At 35.5% G+C, this 22,046-nt stretch overlaps 1 long non-coding RNA gene and 1 pseudogene across 1 annotated transcript; both read right to left on the bottom strand.

Moving 5' to 3' along the window:
- Window positions 1-2,888: 2,888 nt before the first annotated feature.
- LOC147921069 (uncharacterized) lies at window positions 2,889-3,933 on the bottom strand. Its single transcript, XR_015590414.1, has 2 exons — window positions 3,544-3,933; window positions 2,889-3,160 (listed from the first exon to the last, which is right to left on the bottom strand). It is a non-coding gene; the product is annotated as an uncharacterized LOC147921069 (long non-coding RNA).
- Window positions 3,934-14,125: 10,192 nt separating this feature from the next.
- LOC147921068 (uncharacterized) lies at window positions 14,126-14,631 on the bottom strand (annotated as a pseudogene).
- Window positions 14,632-22,046: the final 7,415 nt, after the last annotated feature.

Below are 22,046 nucleotides of genomic sequence, written 5' to 3'. Positions count from 1 at the left end.
TTTGATTCTGAAGCTTACACCCTTTGTCCCCAATTGCCACATATCGCCAACTAATAAGAAGCTCGAGGTTGTTATCTTTACTCAAGACCAAACTGGCTGCAAGCTTTGTGTGAAACTCCTTAACCTCCATGGCCATGAGCTTCATGTGAGGGAGGACTCACCTACTTTGCTACGGTTTGGTATCCACTTCTTGCGATCCCCGGTGGAAGCTCCTACTAGAGACATGGGTTTCGGTCTGAAAATGCTAAAGGACTTCGCTCCAACTACCTTACCTTTCATGTTGGCGAGATACCCGTCTAGTGTATCCACTATGGAACACTCTTTTCCAAGCTCGATTGCGTCAACCGCTAGAGCCATTTATGATCACTTGTTGGTCAAAAAGGATTTCGTGAAGCATGCCTTCATGGTCGAATCAACTTTGGTACCAATAGATTCTTCAAATATTGTAAAACTTCCAAGGTTTGAGTATCCCTTTGAAGAACTCATGGAACCTTTATCCTTCTTTCCCTTTACTCATTGTACTGTATGTTGTAAGAACTCACCTCTTTACGAGGGTTTGATATGAATGAAAGCACTTGTTTGCGGGAAAAAAAAAAAGGTGATGGTCCACGCAATATTTTAAAAATAATGTTATAAATATACAATATTTGATCCTAAATTATATTGAAATATGTATAGCTGTGTTTTAAGATAAATTGATTATTTTTCTATATCATATCATAAAACTCTGTTGTTTATAATAAATAAATTATCTATTGAGAAATGCCCTACAATAGCACAATTTTAAGTTTTTCTTCCAAAATAAGCACACAAGATCCAATTTTCCAAAACTGGCATTTGTATATTGAGATTATTATTTAATTTAAATAACAAAATTTTTTTTTTTTAAAATCAAATTCAAGATCTTAGAACTCAAAACTCCAGCAAAACTTGCAGTGAAGATTATGAACTCAGATCTTCATATCTTTTCAATGTGTCAAAATCGATCGACTGAAACCAATACAATACAAATCCACATCAATAACATCTTCACTGACCAGATTCTGATCGAAGATCAGAGTTTAATTAAGCTACGACACTTCCATCGTCTACGATAGTGAATACGGCGGCGGAGAATCCTTCGAGTACAATTACGATGGATGACTAGGGAAAAGTATCAGCGGTTTTGTTTGATATGGACATTGACGATGTGCTTTGTAACAATGATGAGCTTTACACTTTTCTCCGTTGATGTTTTTTGCTGAGATGGGAGTTAAAGTCACTGTAGGTGATTTGATTCCTCTTACGGGAACAAGTAAAAGCTTTGGCAAATCAGTTTTTGAACATGTTTTCATGTTAATGTTTGTTTAGATTGATTTTGTTGATTTCTTGGGTTGGGCAATGCACAGCTGGAGCCATGTTTTTAGGAGGTGTTGCTTCAGTCAAAGGATTAGAAGGATTTGATACAAATGCAACAAAAAAGAGATTTTTTGAGATATATATCAATAATGTGATGTTTATGCTTCTTGATTAGAACACTCAGGAAGAGAATTTTCTTTACATTAGAAACTTGTTGATGTTCTTGTGATTGATTAATACTCGATTAGGCTTTGTTGTGTTTTTGATTTTCGTAATGTCATGAGATAGAGAGGACAATCCTGAATATACGACCACGTATATCGTGGTTTAGAACATTGTATCAAACCCCAACGTACAATAGTGAAATATATGTATAGTAGCTTGAAATAAATATTCAAACACTCATGTTAAAACCTATGACAACCCGTCCCGCGGAACCCCACTAGCCCCCCTGCTAGCCATCCCAACGGATTCCAAGTTGGCCCTACAGTGCCAGCTTGGGTCCGTTGGGACGGCTAGCGGGGGGGCTAGCAGGGTCCACGGACGGTCCGTTGGGGCAGCTAGCGGGGGCTAGTGGGGTCCGCAGGACGGGTTGTCACAAAACCAAATAAAAGAGAGAACTGAGGAGGATTTGCAGAGACATACAATCTGCAGATCCAAAGATTGCCACATAGATGCTGGTTTCGGACATTTAGGAAGACATTCATAAAATTCAAAAACGTCTTCCTAAACAATATGAATTCCTTCCTAAATTTAAAGAAATGAGTTTTATCCCATCTTTTATTTATGTTTTGCTTCAATATATCACAATTACTCTATTTATGATTTGATTTTGTGTGTTTCTAAATTGTTATGAAAGCTGTCCTGAATTGTAAAGATGTCATTCCTAAATATTATAGAATTCTTCCTTAATTTAAATAAATGTGTTTATACATTTTAGTGTTTTGCCTTAATATATCAAAGATTACTCCATTAGTAAAGGGTAATGAATTCATTTTGTGCATATCGTGGTGTTTACAAATATCAAATTTTTTTTATTAAATTCATCTTAAAATTTAAATTTTTATGAAGGTTATCATAAAATTCAAGAAATCTTTCCTAACTTTGGTATAATCCTTGCTGAATATTTTTGTTATTTCTTACACTCTCTTAGACAGTTTGTAAAGGCTTCGGGTTCGAACTCTGACAAATGCCAAAGAGCTCAGATTTTTTTTTTAGGAAAACTTTCCTGAATGGTAAAGGATCCTTCCTAAACATTATTCAATCTTTTCTGAATATTTTTGTTTGCATCACCTATATTAATGTTCTTTTCATGAATCAATAGCCATGAAAATCAATAGCTTGGCTTATTGGTTACACTCTCTTAGACAGTTTGTAAATGTTTTGGATTCGAATCCCAAGATATGCCAAAAAGCTCTCCTTTTTATTTTTGTTATGAAAACCATCCTAAATTAAAAAGGATCTTTCCTAAACATCAATCAATCTTTCCTAAATAATATTTTTTTTGCAACAAAAACGAACACACTTGTTTAATCCAAGCATCTTTTCCATTCTCCGAATCACAACAAAAAAGATTAGTCACAAATAAATGTTAACAAGGCATTATCACAATGTAAAAGATCAGTTACAAGTTCACAACTTACGAAGAAAACAATAAAATACATATCCAACTTCTTTGGAAGTATCTAGTACACTCTCTAAGACTTGAGAAAAATTGGGAGAACAATCATGTGGTACCCCCGCTCAAATTGTTACCAGAACCTAGCATTATTATGTCCCTTGGTCTAATACTTTTTTCTTCATACTAAAAGCAACTCAAAACCTGCAACCAGAAAATAGAGTTATTTGTCAATCCTTAATTATACTGAAACCATATTAATGGCTTTAAATAACTCAAATTTTAATGGTAGCAGTAAAATTGTTTAACTTTGAATCCACGAGAATGGGTTCTAAAGACCAAAATGTTCAGAACTTGATTTCACAAGAAGTTGATGGAAAATTAAGATGAAAGTAACAACTATAGAGCTTAGATAGGTCAAAACAAGAAAAAGAGCATAAGATACTAACAAACAACAATATGTGCAAGACCACCCAAAACAACATCATGATCATGAATCAAAACGTAATGAAGTTGAGCATCAACATCGAAGGGAGAGAGAGAGAGAGAGAGAGAGAGAGAGAGAGAGAGAGAGAGAGAGAGATAACTTGTAATATGAATATCTGATTACAAAGCCAGCAAAGGATTGTGAATCGTACGGCTCCATTCGGGGATTATGTTAAAAGCTAACACCAAAATCAACGGGATTAGAGATTGAGACAACAGAGTCAAATCATCTTCGTCGGGTAAGCCGAGTTTTCCATTTCGGAACCCTATCGTGTTTATCGTCGTCACCATAATTTCTCATCCTAACTTCCTTCCCTATTTTTTCACACTCTCTTCTTTCTCTACAGATTTCAAATCAATCTATTCCTCTTGAATCTCAAGCCTTCCCGATCCGATCTCACATTCCAGTGAAGCTGCTTCATCATCTCCATTTAGAGATCCTCTTCGGTGTCTCCAATTTCTTAAGAACCATCGAGAAAGATGGAGATTTTTATAAAAATATTTTAATTAATCTTTTTAGTAATTTTAATATTAAATTAGAAAATGGGTGCTAAATTAGGAAAAAATTAGAATGTGTGCTAACTTTGAAAGAAAAACTTAAGATGATGCTATTTTTGTCAATTGTCCATATCTATTTTCAAATTATAAATATTTGTACTAAAATATTATATTAAAAAAATTACTTTGACTATCGCCCCAAACATAATCAACATATATTTTTTTATACAAAATATTAACTAAAAATTGAAGATATGAATGGTCTGTCCCAAAAGTGATATAATGGAAAGTTGAAAAATGGAAAAATATATAAACTAAAATGGTTGAAAAGTAGATTTTTCCATCACATCTCTTTTTGAAGAGTATATCTAGCCAAAAAAAGTAATTAAAGAGTGGCATATATATTTTCCATTGGAGTAGTAAATTTTTAACGAACGACCATTCTAGTTTTTAATAATGAGTTTATTATGCATAGTACAATAATTTTTAACATACCTTGGTGTTATTTAGAAGTATGTTATTTATGCCCTAAAAAGTAATAAAAATTGAGACAATGTAGACTATTGAATGTCCAATTGTGCTTAATTGATTTTTCAACTCATTCAACAAAATAAGAATCAAAGTAAAGTTAAACATTTGAGATATGAGAAGAGAATGAGAAAAAAAATATTTATAAGATGAGAAGTGATTAAAATAATATTTAGGGAATTATAGATTACCCAAGTTTCAATTTTGGTAAAAGAGAATTCATCTCAAAACACTTTATTTCTTATGTATTAAGAATTTTTATTTAGATTTATATATTGTTTGTTTGAATGTATTATTTGAAATAAGGTAAAATTGAGTGAAGGAAATAAATATATATGTTATATATGTTACAGAATTGAGTGAAGTAGAAAAAGGGATGTCAATGTAGTTGAAAACGTAAGGTACAAAACTTAATTGGGTTTTCAAGACACACCCGCGGTACTAGATTTTACACCGCGTAAGGTAATAGATTTTACAAAACGTAAGGTATTAGATTTTAATCCACGGTATACTCCGTGCATATAATTTTTATTATTATTTATATTTTATATTGTATTTGTTTGTTAAATATTGGATGTTTTTCAAATGGAGATATAACTAAATTTCCTGACCGTTTGCGTGGCTAAATACATAGTAAATCATTTATATATTATGATTAAGTGACATTTTTCCCAATGATTTAATTATTTTACACAATCTTAGTTAAATCTACTTAACTTTTATATGTCAAATATTTTAATATTAATAGTGTTGGCAAATAATAAAATAAGGATTTAACCCGTGTTAGCACAAATTTAGTGATATTTTATTAATTCCAACATGTCCTCTTTGTAGCTCATATACGATATAACCATATTATATAGTATTTTTAATTTTACATATTCGTAATATTTTAAAATTTTTATTAAGTTTTTATATATATTAATTATAATATTTAAATAAATGTGAATCGAAGTTTTTCTTGTTAAGAATCAAAGCTCACAGGTTTGGAAAACAAAAGAGGAATCAAATTATTATTTTCTTTGTTTGCAAAAGATTCAGAGATAGAATATCTTCGATACACAATCAGAGGTGTGGTTAAATATATCATAGTTTCTGTTTCCATATTGATTATGCTGTATTTTTTAAAATTGGAATGGTATGTAAAATAATTAGGAAACAAAATCTGAAATAATGCTATTTTTTAAATTTTTTTACGGATTAACTTTGTAAATAAGTACAAATAAAAGGGTAGAACCCAAAATGTACTTAAAAAAAATGTATATATAGATTTCTCTGTTAACAACTATTGGCAAGGACCCACCACATGGATGGGTCAAATGCAACTATAATGGTAGTTTTATTGGCAAGGAACATCGTTCAACGGTCGCTTGGTTGATTCGAAATGAACATGGTACTTTTTGTGAGGCAAGCCAAGCAATAGGTACTGCTGTTACATCTGCCTTGAAAGCTGAATGTCAAAGTCTTATTTTTGCCATGAAACAGTCCTGGCTAAGTGGTTATAGCAAAGTCATCTTCGAAGGAGATTGCCAGGTTTTGGTCAAGATACTCAATAATGGAAGTACAAGATTTGATATTCATAACTGGATTCAAGAAATAAAGGGATGGGTAACGCGTTTTGAATCAGCAACTTTCAAATGGACAACAAGACAGACAAACAACATTGTTGACATACTGGCCAAAGATCAAAGACAAAAATCTTCGGATTTTAATTTTCACTTAGAAATTCCCCTTTATATTCGTTCTGCTTTTCATTCTGTAAACAACTATTCCCATTAATCTAAATATTAAGTGTTAACAAAACGATTTCTCAGTTAATTGTGCATATAGGATAATAGATCACTGGTTAAAAAATACTGAGTAATGCAGTTTTTGTGATGGATCTAAGAAAATACCCATGATTCTATCTCGTTCTCCTTTTTCAACCAGCGAATTTTCTCGCCTCTGCTGCATTTGCTTTGTCTCCGCCACCAATGCATATGTTCTGATGAACTCATAGAAATTTAATTGTTGTTTATAGAAGGTGATGTTCATATATTTTACCCTGTTTTCCCTTAATATATTCACATCTTTTGCATCTTTTGCTTTCCATTTTGACCATTATTGCATAGCTTTAGGACTGTTCTTGCATTAGAGTTTAGTTGCATTGCATTTGCATCTTTTCATGCATAAACAGGTGATTTTGGAGCTTAAGGAGCATGGAAGCAATTCTGAGGAGAAGTGAAGCAATCATGAGGAGAAAGCAAAGGAGCTAAGGCTGAAGAACCAAGGTCCGGAGTCCAACTCGAATGCCCACTCGACCAGACACTCGACCGTGTGCTAAGAGGGACTCGACCAGACACTCGACCGTGTGCTGAGAGGGACTCGACCGAGTGGGAGGAGCACAAGAGGAGCCAACTCGACCGGTCACTCGACCGAGCACCAGGTCGAGTTGGTCGAGCCGCCTGGCTATTTTGTCTTTTAGCGTTTTTAGGGCTTCCACTACTTTTTCTATTTAAAGGGCTTGTACCTGCAGCCACCAAAGAATCCAGCTTTTTAGAGAGTCAAAAACCTAGTTTTTACCTTTTTGGGATTATTCCTTTTGCACTTTTATTTTCTTAGATCTTGTACTTCTTTTAAAGGAGAAAAAGACTAAATTCTTCAATATTGGTTGTTTCATAACTTTCTTAATATTGAGAATTTGAGTTTGGTTCTTTCTTCAATATTGTAGATCTTTGGTTTATCTTTCTAATGATGCAAGTTTCAGTATTTTCTGGGTTTATGACTTTGATGTTCATCATGTATGCTTGTGAGTAGTTGCTTAGGATCTTGAGGATGGGTTAGGCTGGGTTGTGTTTGAAGTTTGTTTGATTTGGTCAAGCTTGATTGTTGTAGATCTCTTCTGGGCTAGATGTTCTTAATGCTGATCCTATAACTGAGAGGGTAGGATCTGATTTCAAGCCTCTTAGCATCACACCAATGTCTAAGGAGCATAGATAAGGCTAGATCTAGAGACTATCATTAGGCTTGCTAAGAGATTAGAAGTCTTGTTTGATTTTTGACATATTGCTTAATGCCTGCTTGTGTAGATTCTTTACTTTGTGAGAACAAGTCTAGAGATGCATGAGTTTGATTGTTTCTTGCCATGAGAGTGAATTACACATGTCTTAGAAATATATGTCTAGAGATTAGCTCAAGTTGTTTGAGATTTGTTGACCAAGTTAGATGACCTCAATCATAGTCCAGCCCATGAATCCCTCCTCAAGACCTTCCTTGTTTATTGATTTCTTAGCTTAAACCCTGTTGTTTGATTCGTTTTGGTATTGCTCTGTTTTTCTTGTGTTGCTCTGTTTTGCGTATTTGTCCAGCTCGACCCTGCACTCGATCTACACTCGATCGAGTGCTTGCTCGAGTTCCAATCCAGAACTCGTGTTTATGATTTGTGTTTGTCCTGTTTCACTCTAGTTGCATTTCTGTTGCATTCATTTAGTATCCTGTTCATTACTTACCTTGCATCAGTTTAATACTTGCATTATCATAGTTTCTATTTCTGTTTTAGCTTCATAATTGTCATAGTTATTCTGTTCCATTTGCATTTAGCTCCTAGTTCTTGTAGTTTTACTTTCTGCATTTTACATTTCATCATTGGATTGTTAGTGACAAACAACCTTTACATCTGACTTGACTTAGACTCATATGCACATCTTGATTGTTCACAAACACTCAGATTGGATTGACACCTCTTATACTACAACTGCATAAGGGGAATTGAAACACCCTGCCATCCATCCATTCATAAGTCATCATATCATACATCATTACAACCACCATACAACAATATGAGTTTCAATTTGGCGCTGTTGCCCATTTGAGTGTTTATTTGTGATAATTAGGGTCATTATTAGTCTAAGATTAAGTTCTATTGCTACCTTGATCACTACTAATCTCGATTCTTCTTCTGCTTGTCTGTGTTGAGTTTCAGGTACCAACTCGACCATCAACTCGAGCTAGCACTCGACCGAGTGCTGATCGAGTACCTGATCGAGTCACAACCCGAATACATTTGTCTTCTCATCTCAGTCAGCCCGACCTTCAACTCGAGCCTCTGCTCGACCGAGTACCTGTTCGAGTCAGTAATGATGTACCACAACAGTATGTTCAATTACATACCCATGCAACATCAACTAGTATACCAGGCTGAATTGTATCCCTCTCTATGGTTCCAGACCTCACAGGCTCAAGAACCTGACTTAAGAGCTATGATGCAACAAATGTTGCTTGGGCAAGCCACTAAGCAGATTGAGGAAGCAAGGCAGTTTGCTGAGCTGCACCAAATGTTGAATTCTTATTCTACTGGACTGAATAACCAGTTGGAGAGACTGAGCTTTACAATCACGAACATGGAGAGTTGCATGGCTTCTACTTCCTCTCCTACACCAAACCAACTTCAACATCCAAGGGAATGCACTGCTAAGGCCATTCATCTCAATGAGGCAGTTGTCACTGAGGACAGTGAAGTTAAAACTGGGGAGGATTGATCATTTCTTGAAGCTCAAAGTGAAGATTGTGCAAAACAAGCTGAAGTTGACAAAGAACTCGACCCCCCACTCGAACACACACACGATCGAGTGACTGATCGAGTTTCCAGTCGAGTTGTTGTCCCAGAAGCTGTTAAGCCTGCTAAGTACATTCCTCCTGCTTATAAACCACCTCTACCATTCCCAGGACGTTTCAAAGCACAAAAGCTGAAAGAACTCAGAGAAATTATTGAGAAAAGGGAAAAGTTGGCTTTGCAACAAGAGGAGTTAGCTTTACAACAAGGGGAAGTCATTGAGAAAGAAGAAGTCATAGCTTTGAAGGAAGAGGTTGTGATTGAAAAGAAGGAAGTGAGGGCCATTCAACAGGAGGTTGTCATTGAAGAGAAGGAAGAGGAGAGAGGACCAGCTTTGGAACAATATGCCCCATATCCTCTCTACAAAGGCATGTTACTTGACATATCCAAGCAGAAAGCTCAGAATCAAAACAGGAGAGATCAAGAAGAGATTGGGACAGCTATTATACCAACAAAACTTGAAGATCCAGGTCCATTCAATCTACTTTGCTCCATCAGCTACCTTCACTTCAACAAATGCTTGTGTGATCTTGGAGCATCTGTTAGTGTCATGCCCTACTCTATAGCAGAAAAGCTTAGACACACTGAATTCAAGCCAATCAATCTCTACATAAGTCTAGCTGATGGTTCACACAAAGATGTAGTTGGTAAACTGGAGAGCCTCCTAGTCAAGATAGGCAAGGCAAGAATTCCCACTGATTTCATCATAATAAAGATGGATAAGGAGGTAGAGGATCCAATCTTGCTTGGGAGACCATTCCTTGCCACAGCAGGAGCAATCATAAATGTTAAGGAGGGGCTGATAAGGTTGAACATATCTAAAGGTTTGACCATGAACTTTGATATTACAAATCCATCTAACCTACCAACCATTGGAGGTCAACCATTTAAGATTGAAGATAAGGCTGATTTTGGGGTTTTGAGAGAAGAAGAGACTTCAACAGCTAAGGTCACATCTCATGAGGAATCAGTTCAACATCTTAAGGGTTCAGTTCAAGAGCTGACTGATCTGGTGAAGGATCTTCAAGTTCAGCTCAACAAGAGGTCTTTGAAGAAGGCAAGACCAAGACTCAAGTTTAAGAAGAAGCAAAGCTCAAATGTTAAGGAGGTAGTGATCAAGAAACAACACCAAGGTTATCAAATAGAACCAGGGGGGATTTCATCACCTCCTTGGAATCCAAACCAAGCCTGAACAGGCATCAAAAGTCAAGCTTAGTGACTCTAAACAAGCTCACTAGGGAGGAAGTCCCTAAGGTATCCATGTACATATTGTTTAAGGTTTTTGGTATTTTGATTTTTGTTTTGGTATTTTCATGATCAGGGAAGCAAGGGAGACCAGATAGAAGAGGAAAAGAAGACTCGGCAGCCAGCTCGACCCCCCCCACTCGACCAGGCACTCGACCGAGTACTAGTCGATGGCCATAGTCGAGTTGCCCCAGTCTCCTCCTCCAAATCAACAAGACCCCAACTACACTTTTGACAGCATGCAAGAGGATGTGGACAGTTTCTTCTCCAATACTTGAGGTACCACTATCACCTTCCCTTGTAAATACCATTGCATTTCATATTGTGTTTTGTTTTTGATCTTGAATCCTCTTACAAATTTCTTTCACACAGAGGACTGTGTGATTTAAGTTTGGGGGAGGGTTTGAGATAGCATTTGATATTGTGTTTTGTGTTCTTATTTCAATTTTTTAGCATCATCATGTTAGTATTTGCATAGCATCTAAGGCATAGAAAAACCCTAAAAATTTGAAACTTTTTGCAAAAATCTTTATAAAAAAAAGAGTGTTCATGTAGTTTGCATTGCATATTAGGATCTTGTTTAGCATGTTTCATGTAGGATTGTATATTATTTGCATTAGGGATCTATGATGAGCTTTGCCTTGTTAGTTTGCTTGATTCACTAGACTAGGATCAATGCCCAAGTTAATAGTACTTTGATGCTAGTTGAGTGGTTAGAAGCATAAGATTGAACCAAGCCTTGAATTCCTGCATTGCATTTGGTCTAAATTGAAGCATGTTGTGATTTGATGCCATTTCCTACTTATAAGAACTTAATATTGACTGTTAAATATCAATGTGTGCATTGCTTTAAACTCATGGATATCATATACATATTTGGATCATCTTTCTCCTTTTTACCACTCTTGTTGATCCAAGTAGCTGATTGAATCATTAAAATCAGTTTCCAATACCCTTAACCAACCCTTCTTTCAAGCCATGTTTATTCTTGAGTGTGTAAGGCCTATTTTGGGATTGAGCTTGGTAGAAAGTATTAGGTTTGAACTGACAAGAATAATGCCTTGTGTAGTTCTAGTTTGCATTTTCCAAACCAGATAGGACTAGGTGATTTCATTGTTGGGTTTGGGATTTGGTTGTTTGAAAAAGAAAGAAAAGAAAAGAGGAAAAGAGAAAGAAAATGTTAGAGTCTTTAGGAGGGGAATGAGTTTAAGTAAAATCAAAATCTAGTGAAAGAATGGGAAGTATGATATTATTGAAGATGGTTTCAGTCAAAGAAAAGAAAGAAAGAAAAGGAAGAGTATAGGAAAATGCTTTTATGTCTTAAGAATAAGAAGAAAAGAGAACCATAGCAAATAAGTAAGAATTCCCCATTCCACTAGAAAGATCAAATAAGAAACCTCTCCTAAGACTTTAAAATCAAAAGAGAAAAGGGTGAAAGAGAATAGAAGAAGTTAAAGGGTAGCACTAGGATCAATTGGGTTTATATTGATAGGATAAACACTTTGGGTACCTTTGGATAGACAAGGTTTTGTTCTTGTATGTGTCTAAGTGTTCTTACCTTTAGCATTCTTCTAAAGCTCATTCCATTTTTATGAGAGAATCTTGATATTGATAAGCCCCACTCTAAAGAGAGACCATCATTGTCTCTAAACCTTTTACTATCAAGCCAAATGAGTTTAAGCATTGCATAGAATTGATTCATGTTCTTGATTAATGAATGTTAAAGGAAATGGTTGATTTGAATGCATGTGGACATCTAAGGCTCAAATCAGTAAAGGTTGTGATATGCTTGTCTAAAATCTTTAAGTACAGCTCATTCAACTTGCATCATAGTACTAGTAACTTGGACATTGAATCTAGATGGTCTATTTGCAAGCTTTAGGAGCTGAGATCCCACTTTCAAACCTCACCTACCTTCTTATGTCTTGTTCATTTGCTTGAGGGCAAGCAAAGACTAAGTTTGGGGGTGTTGATGTTCATATATTTTACCCTGTTTTCCCTTAATGTATTCACATCTTTTGCATCTTTTTCTATCCATTTTGACCATTATTGCATAGCTTTAGGACTGTTCTTGCATTAGAGTTTAGTTGCATTGCATTTGCATCTTTTCATGTATAAACAGGTGATTTTGGAGCTTAAGGAGCATGGACGCAATGCTGAGGAGAAGTGACGCAATCATGAGGAGAAAGCAAAGGAGCTAAGGCTGAAGAACCAAGGTCCGGAGTCCAACTCGACTGCCCACTCGACCAGACACTCGACCGTGTGCTGAGAGGGACTCGACCGAGTGGGAGGAGCACAAGAGGAGCCAACTCGAACGGTCACTCGACCGAGCACCAGGTCGAGTTGGTCGAGCCGCCTGGCTATTTTGTCTTTTAGCGTTTTTAGGGCTTCCACTACTTTTTCTATTTAAAGGGCTTGTACCTGCAACCACCAAAGAGTCCAGCTTTTTAGAGAGTCAAAAACCTAGTTTTTACCTTTTTGGGATTATTCCTTTTGCACTTTTATTTTCTTAGATCTTGTACTTCTTTTAAAGGAGAAAAAGACTAAATTCTTCAATATTGTTGGTTTCATAACTTTCTTAATATTGAAAATTTGAGTTTGGTTATTTCTTCAATATTGTAGATCTTTGGTTTATCTTTCTAATGATGCAAGTTTCAGTATTTTCTGGGTTTATGACTTTGATGTTCATCATGTATGCTTGTGAGTAGTTGCTTAGGATCTTGAGGATGGGTTAGGCTGGGTTGTGTTCGAGGTTTGTTTGATTTGGTCAAGCTTGATTGTTGTAGATCTCTTCTGGGCTAGATGTTCTTAATGCTGATCCTATAACTGAGAGGGTAGGATCTGATTTCAAGCCTCTTATCATCACACCAATGTCTAAGGAGCATAAATAAGGCTAGATCTAGAGACTATCATTAGGCTTGCTAAGAGATTAGAAGTCTTGTTTGATTTTTGACATATTGCTTAATGCCTGCTTGTGTAGATTCTTTACTTTGTGAGAACAAGTCTAGAGATGCATGAGTTTGATTGTTTCTTGCCATGAGAGTGAATTACACATGTCTTAGAAATATATGTCTAGAGATTAGCTCAAGTTGTTTGAGATTTGTTGACCAAGTTAGATGACCTCAATCATAGTCCAGCCCATGAATCCCTCCTCAAGACCTTCATTGTTTATTGATTTCTTAGCTTAAACCCTGTTGTTTGATCGTTGTTTGATTCGTTTTGGTATTGCTATGTTTTTCTTGTGTTGCTCTGTTTTGCGTATTTGTCCAGCTCGACCCTGCACTCGATCTACACTCGATCGAGTGCTTGCTCGAGTTCCAACCCAGAACTCGTGTTTATGATTTGTGTTTGTCCTGTTTCACTCTAGTTGCATTTCTGTTGCATTCATTTAGTATCCTGTTCATTACTTACCTTGCATTAGTTTAATACTTGCATTATCATAGTTTTTATTTCTGTTTTAGCTTCATAATTGTCATAGTTATTCTGTTCCATTTGCATTTAGCTCCTAGTTCTTGTAGTTTTACTTTCTGCATTTTACATTTCATCATAGGATTGTTAGTGACAAACAACCTTTACATCTGGCTTGACTTAGACTCATATGCACATCTTGATTGTTCACAAACACTCAGATTGGATTGACACCTCTTATACTACAACTGCATAAGGGGAATTGAAACACCCTGTCATCCATCCATTCATAAGTATCATATCATACATCATTACAACCACCATACAACAATATGAGTTTCAGAAGGAATCTAATCCCTAAAGGGATAATGAATATATAACTTTTTTTTTATCAAACAAGATTTTCATTCAAATTAAAACCTCAAAAGAGGACAGTTCATACAACTTGAAGCAAAGGCAATACAATGGGAAAAGAGAAGATAAGTGCTCCATGAGTTTTACAAGGTGATGCTCAACTTTGAAAGGCTTGCATTTTTTGAAAAATCTTTTGGGAGCAAAGCGGATTCGACCATGAAGACGGGCTTCTCGACATCCTCGACCAACGAATGGTCATAAACGGCTCGCGCAAGAAATGCATAAGAGCTTTTTAAAAGGGTTCCACTGATGGGACACATGTAGGGTTCCTCGCCATCAAGAGAAGGTTCACAAGCATTGGAGTAAGCTCCTTCATACTTTCACAAACAAATCTCAAGGCTCTAGATGAAGTTACGACCGAGAAACGCAAACGATGAATGTAAAACTGTAACAAAGCTGGTGGATCTTCCCTCACATGAAAGCAAAGGTCATAGAGGTTAAGAAATTCCACACAAAGCTTGTAGTCAGCTTGACATTGAGATAAGAGATCAGACCCGAGCTTCATTGCTTAAGACGAGTGGTTAGAGAAGGGGTTGGGGGATTCAAGGGGGGGGTGTGATACAAATTTTCCATCTGAACTTGACAAGAGTATCTACCTAGCCATCCTAGAAGGTCTTTTGCTATGCTAATGTGGTGTTCTGCACCAGTCAAAACAGAGACATAAAGGCCTAAAGGGATTGAGGTGAATAGAATTTTTGACAATCTAAGACATATTGAGATCAGAGTTGTATCAGCTAGGGGGGAGAGGTGGTTGAATTCGTCAGATGGGGTTAAGGGGGAGTGGTAAATAGACAGATTTCTAAAGCCCCCATTACAGACCCAACTAGAACGAATCAAGGGCAAGTAAACAAATTTTTTCAAGCAAAAACTCTCATACCACAAATCCCTAAGAGACACATCCATAAAACGCAAGAGACAGAGTTTTAAATTGGACCTGGACTTTTTTGTGTTTGAGATTAGGAGGCTGATGGACTTGGACCTTATAAGTAGAGTTGGGCCAAAGTTAGAAACAAGACCCGTTAAGGGAAACCCTAGTTTCTCTGTTACTGGCCAAAATGGTTGGTGAGATCAGCGGCTTCCCGAGAACGGTGGTGGAGGGATTTGCATTACCTTCGATGATTAAAAGCCCAAGGGGAACAGACGGTGGTCGTTGTCCGAGTTCTGGAAGGAGCTCCAAAGCTTCATTTCTTTTTTGGTCATCATTAAGAGCATAGAGTTCATCGGATCCCTCATTCCTCCTTTGACGCTTTGAATTCCAGATCTGACCGAAGACGAAGCAATTGAAGACATGGTACTTGACAAGGTTCAAAACATATGACAACGGTTGCAAAAATTAGAGAAAAGCTTCAAAGGGTTAAAAATAAAGGAAGAAAGAACGAATCAAGGAAGAGGAGGACAAAAGGGATCCCGACGCCGACGAGCAACAGAGAAACTAGGGTTTTTGCCCTGGCACTTCTTATTAAAATTAATGAATGTAGAACCTAAGAGTTCCAATTTTAGACAGTGATTCAAATTAATTAAGAATATCAAATAGGTTCTCAATCTTAGACACTTAGCTTGTTTCTTATTGTTTTCTTATATATATTTCTGAACATTTTCCACTAAGCAAACATAAATGGTTCAAACTTTGATATACTCTATATTTCTTGTTTTTTTCATGGTTGTTAGGTTCCATTATATTGTGTTTCATTAGTATTTTTATTGTGTTTTGTTTCATTTAGTCTCCGAGTGAGTCTTCTTGCATTTTAGAGATCCTATAGTGTGTCTTTGTCTATGTTTTGGTGTGTTTTGTCTGTCTTTTAAACCATTTCAGATTAATATAATGGAAGACACGCATTTGGATGCAAAGAAAATAATTGATGATTCGGAACCAGTTTGTAGTCCCTCAAATATCGACTCGTATAAAGAACTTTCCTTTGAATTTAGCTTCAGAGTTGGAAATTGAGTTATCTTTGCAATGGAGGTGATTCAGGCCAATCAGATGTGCATATAAAGAGTTATACCTGTTTTAGTGAACGTATATACAGCCACAACGAAGAATAGAGCCACATGACAGAACGATCGACCATCTGGTCGATCAAACGATCGATCAAACACGGACTAGACTTGACTAGACCCCGAACTTCAACCGATCGACCAAGAGATCGACCAACTGGTCGATCAACTCGAGCCAGACTTGAACAACCGACCAGACGATCGACCAACTGGTCGATCATTTTGAGAATTTGATGGACCAATTGGTCGATCATGCAGTCGATCACGCGTTATTTGTGCAACCCAATCCGGTTTGTTCCAGTTTCTTTAATTTGCCTGATTTAATCTGGTTTGTTTCGGTTTAGTTTCCTACTTTTCTATAAATATACTAACTCCTCATTAGGATAAACCATATTTTGTTTAGCAATGTTTAGGGTTCTTAAGCTTGTTTATCAAAGTTTGTTGGATCCTTTGTTGATTTTTCGAGTTATTAATAGTAATCCCTCTTTTATCTTCTCTAATCTACAATCTCTAATTATGATTTCAGAAAGATCAAACATCTACCTTTGTGTGATCATAACTATGAGTGAGTAGATCCTTTAAAACTTTGGGCTTAGTAGATTAGGGAGATAGAAAATTGATCTTTGATGTCTAGGGCTTTATTTAAGTGATTCCTTTCTTGTTTGGTGATTATGATGCTAGATTAACCTTGATTAAGTTTATTCTAAATACGATGACTTATATGCCCATAAGGTGTTTGATGAAATTCCTGAACCAAACTATTCAACAGCTTTGCATTCCTAGCCAATGGAAATTGATGATTAGGGTGATTAGTGGTATTTAGACTTCTTTGTAATGCATGCTTGTTTTGTGATTGCCTTTGGAAATTGTTGATTATTACTTGAAGAGCTTTGCATTCCTAGCCAATGAAAATTGATGATTAGGATGCTTAGTGGTATTTAGACTTGTTTATAATGCATGCTTGTCTTGTGTTTGCCTTTGGAAATTGTTGATCATTACTTGATTTGCATATAATCTTTATCAGGGAAATGAATTAATTTGCATAAGTGTTCTTAGCCTAAGGATTGTTTTTGATTGTTTGCTTAGACATCTAGGATTGATTAGTTATTTTCCAAGTCATTAACCTTGCCTAATGTTCATTTGTTAGTCTTGATATAAAACCGTTTTCAGTTTGTGTTTGTTTTCTTTAAAGTTGTTTGTTTAGCTAAGTTGTTACTAAAACCAACCTTTTATTTGAGTTTAGATTAAGCAATTTTGTGCATTCTTAGTGAGTTGAATCTTTGCAACCTTGTGGTTCGATAATTTAATTAATTGATAGAACTATACTACATCAAACTCCATCATTGTTCCACCGCCGCATTGAACTTCACCCACGACAAATGGTTTCTCGGTGTTGAGCTTCTGATACGTTCTTGAAAAATAGTTATCTTCTTCCCATAATATAGATAATTCAAATCGTATATATATCGACGTAGAGTTATAGTGTTCTTTACCACTTTCGTTGTCCTTGCAAGTTCCAACTCTTTTAATGGATCCTAGAGTAAGAAGAACACACTCCAAATCAAACAAAACTATCTAGATGATATAGTTTAGGGAAAAACTAATGAGATGTAAAAGAAAAGACTTTCCATATACCAGGAAATCGTAATTCGAATCATAGTAGAAGAGAGTTCCAAATCGGTTAATTTGAGTTAATTTGAGTTAATTTGATTTATGAGAAATGGAAACAACAAACGTCTTGACACAAATTATATTATAGAGGCAATTCGAAGCATAGATCATGTGGCCGACGACATCATCAAATCTTGTGTGCAGTGATAGGGAGACGACAGTTGAGTTTTCTTTTTTTCGAGACATAACCTAAATACATTTGGATTGACCTACTTTGTATTAGAATTTTATTTTCCTTTGAAGAGCCAATTAATTGGTTTTTGTAACTGTTGGTTTAAAACCAAACATAATTGTATGCACTTAAATCCCTGATGAGAGGAACGTAATTGGTTTTATGTGTCTCATTAAAGAGTTAAGTAACTGATTTTTGAAAATTTATTTGCATCATAAAGTCATATGAAGTTTATATATATATATATATATATATATATATATATATATATATTAGAATCTCTTATGTCTTGAAATTATTTTAGCATATATAGGCTAAAGTTTTCTTTAATTGTCTTGATAGAGATCCTCATTACCACCATGGTTGACACTTGACACCAATCAGGTGGATAGGTTTCTCTCCCTCTCTAGGACCATCATTAAGGCAAATTATTTTTGTAGAGTATGCTTCGTCTGACATTATAAAAGCCTACTAAAATTCGACTCACCGAAGACGAAGCAATTGAAGACATGGTACTTGACAAGGTTCAAAACATATGACAACGGTTGCAAAAATTAGAGAAAAGCTTCAAAGGGTTAGAAATAAAGGAAGAAAGAACGAATCAAGGAAGAGGAGGACAAAAGGGATCCCGACGCCGGCGAGCAACAGAGAAACTAGGGTTTTTGCCCTGGCACTTCTTATTAAAATTAATGAATGTAGAACCTAAGAGTTCCAATTTTAGACAGTGATTCAAATTAATTAAGAATATCAAATAGGTTCTCAATCTTAGACACTTAGCTTGTTTCTTATTGTTTTCTTATATATATTTCTGAACATTTTCCACTAAGCAAACATAAATGGTTCAAACTTTGATATACTCTATATTTCTTGTTTTTTTCATGGTTGTTAGGTTCCATTATATTGTGTTTCATTAGTATTTTTATTGTGTTTTGTTTCATTTAGTCTCCGAGTGAGTCTTCTTGCATTTTAGAGATCCTATAGTGTGTCTTTGTCTATGTTTTGGTGTGTTTTGTCTGTCTTTTAAACCATTTCAGATTAATATAATGGAAGACACGCATTTGGATGCAAAGAAAATAATTGATGATTCGGAACCAGTTTGTAGTCCCTCAAATATCGACTCTTATAAAGAACTTTCCTTTGAATTTAGCTTCAGAGTTGGAAATTGAGTTCTTTGCAATGGAGGTGATTCAGGCCAATCGGATGTGCATATAAAGAGTTATACCTGTTTTAGTGAACGTATATACAGCCACAACGAAGAATAGAGCCACATGACAGAACGATCGACCATCTGGTCGATCAAACGATCGATCAAACACGGACTAGACTTGACTAGACCCCGGACTTCAACCGATCGACCAAGAGATCGACCAACTGGTCGATCAACTCGAGCCAGACTTAACCAGACTCCCAGACTTGAACAACTGACCAGACGATCGACCAACTGGTCGATCATTTTGAGAATTTGATGGACCAATTGGTCGATCATGCAGTCGATCACGCGTTATTTGTGCAACCCAATCCGGTTTGTTCCAGTTTCTTTAATTTGCCTGATTTAATCTGGTTTGTTTCGGTTTAGTTTCCTACTTTTCTATAAATATACTAACTCCTCATTAGGATAAACCATATTTTGTTTAGCAATGTTTAGGGTTCTTAAGCTTGTTTATCAAAGTTTGTTGGATCCTTTGTTGATTTTTCGAGTTATTAATAGTAATCCCTCTTTTATCTTCTCTAATCTACAATCTCTAATTATGATTTCAGAAAGATCAAACATCTACCTTTGTGTGATCATAACTATGAGTGAGTAGATCCTTTAAAACTTTGGGCTTAGTAGATTAGGGAGATAGAAAATTGATCTTTGATGTCTAGGACTTTATTTAAGTGATTCCTTTCTTGTTTGGTGATTATGATGCTAGATTAACCTTGATTAAGTTTATTCTAAATACGATGACTTATATGCCCATAAGGTGTTTGATGAAATTCCTGAACCAAACTATTCAACAGCTTTGCATTCCTAGCCAATGGAAATTGATGATTAGGGTGATTAGTGGTATTTAGACTTCTTTGTAATGCATGCTTGTTTTGTGATTGCCTTTGGAAATTGTTGATTATTACTTGAAGAGCTTTGCATTCCTAGCCAATGAAAATTGATGATTAGGATGCTTAGTGGTATTTAGACTTGTTTATAATGCATGCTTGTCTTGTGTTTGCCTTTGGAAATTGTTGATCATTACTTGATTTGCATATAATCTTTATCAGGGAAATGAATTAATTTGCATAAGTGTTCTTAGCCTAAGGATTGTTTTTGATTGTTTGCTTAGACATCTAGGATTGATTAGCTATTTTGCAAGTCATTAACCTTGCCTAATGTTCATTTGTTAGTCTTGATATAAAACCGTTTTGAGTTTGTGTTTGTTTTCTTTAAAGTTGTTTGTTTAGCTAAGTTGTTACTAAAACCAACCTTTTATTTGAGTTTAGATTAAGCAATTTTGTGCATTCTTAGTGAGTTTGAATCTTTGCAACCTTGTGGTTCGATAATTTAATTAATTGATAGAACTATACTACATCAAACTCCATCATTGTTCCACCGCCGCATTGAACTTCACCCACGACAAATGGTTTCTCGGTGTTGAGCTTCTGATACGTTCTTGAAAAATAGTTATCTTCTTCCCATAATATAGATAATTCAAATCGTATATATATCGACGTAGAGTTATAGTGTTCTTTACCACTTTCGTTGTCCTTGCAAGTTCCAACTCTTTTAATGGATCCTAGAGTAAGAAGAACACACTCCAAATCAAACAAAACTATCTAGATGATATAGTTTAGGGAAAAACTAATGAGATGTAAAAGAAAAGACTTTCCATATACCAGGAAATCGTAATTCGAATCATAGTAGAAGAGAGTTCCAAATCGGTTAATTTGAGTTAATTTGAGTTAATTTGATTTATGAGAAATGGAAACAACAAACGTCTTGACACAAATTATATTATAGAGGCAATTCGAAGCATAGATCATGTGGCCGACGACATCATCAAATCTTGTGTGCAGTGATAGGGAGACGACAGTGATAGGAATACATTTGGATTGATCTACTTTGTATTAGAATTTTATTTTCCTTTGAAGAGCCAATTAATTGGTTTTTGTAACTGTTGGTTTAAAACCAAACATAATTGTATGCACTTAAATCCCTGATGAGAGGAACGTAATTGGTTTTATGTGTCTCATAAAGTCATATGAAGTTTATATATATATATATATATATATATATATATATATATATATATATATATATATATTAGAATCTCTTATGTCTTGAAATTATTTTAGCATATATAGGCTAAAGTTTTCTTTAATTGTCTTGATAGAGATCCTCATTACCACCATGGTTGACACTTGACACCAATCGGGTGGATAGGTTTCTCTCCCTCTCTAGGACCATCATTAAGGCAAATTATTTTTGTAGAGTATGCTTCGTCTGACATTATAAAAGCCTACTAAAATTCGAGTCACTAAATTTTCAGAAATCTAAGTTTTCGCTAACCAGAGGAGAAGATCAGAGGAAGAAGATCACGGAAACAGTTTCATAGAAAAACATCTGTAAATAAGAATCAAAGCAAACTGTAAAAAAAATAAGCAGTAAGTGGAAATATGCATAACCTTTCGAGAGGGAAGATTGACAAAAATAAACTGACCATTTACATTCATTAAATACGGTTGACAAAAATAAAATTTATATGTTTGTCTTCGGTTTTGTCTTCAGTTTATTCCTTTTGTCTTCTCACAACTACTAGAAAGAGACTTGTCGCCATTATCTTCCTTCTCGAAAAGTTATGCATATTTCCACTAACTGCTTATTTTTTTTACAGTTTGCTTTGATTCTGATTTACAAATGTTTTTCTTTGAAACTGTTTCCGCGATCTTCTTCCTCTGATCTTCTCTTTTGGTTAGTGAAAACTTAGATTCATGAAATTTGGTGAGTCGAATTTTAGTAGGTTTTTAGAATGTTGGCCAAAGCATACTCTGCAAACAGAGTTTGCCTTAATGCTGGTCCTAGAGAGGTAGAGGAACCTGTCCACCCGATT

The sequence above is a fragment of the Camelina sativa genome, chromosome 19, assembly GCF_030686135.1.
Source record: "Camelina sativa cultivar CO46 ecotype springtype chromosome 19, ASM3068613v1".
NCBI classification, from domain to species: Eukaryota; Viridiplantae; Streptophyta; class Magnoliopsida; order Brassicales; family Brassicaceae; genus Camelina; species Camelina sativa.
This window is presented reverse-complemented; position numbering and strand designations above follow the sequence as displayed.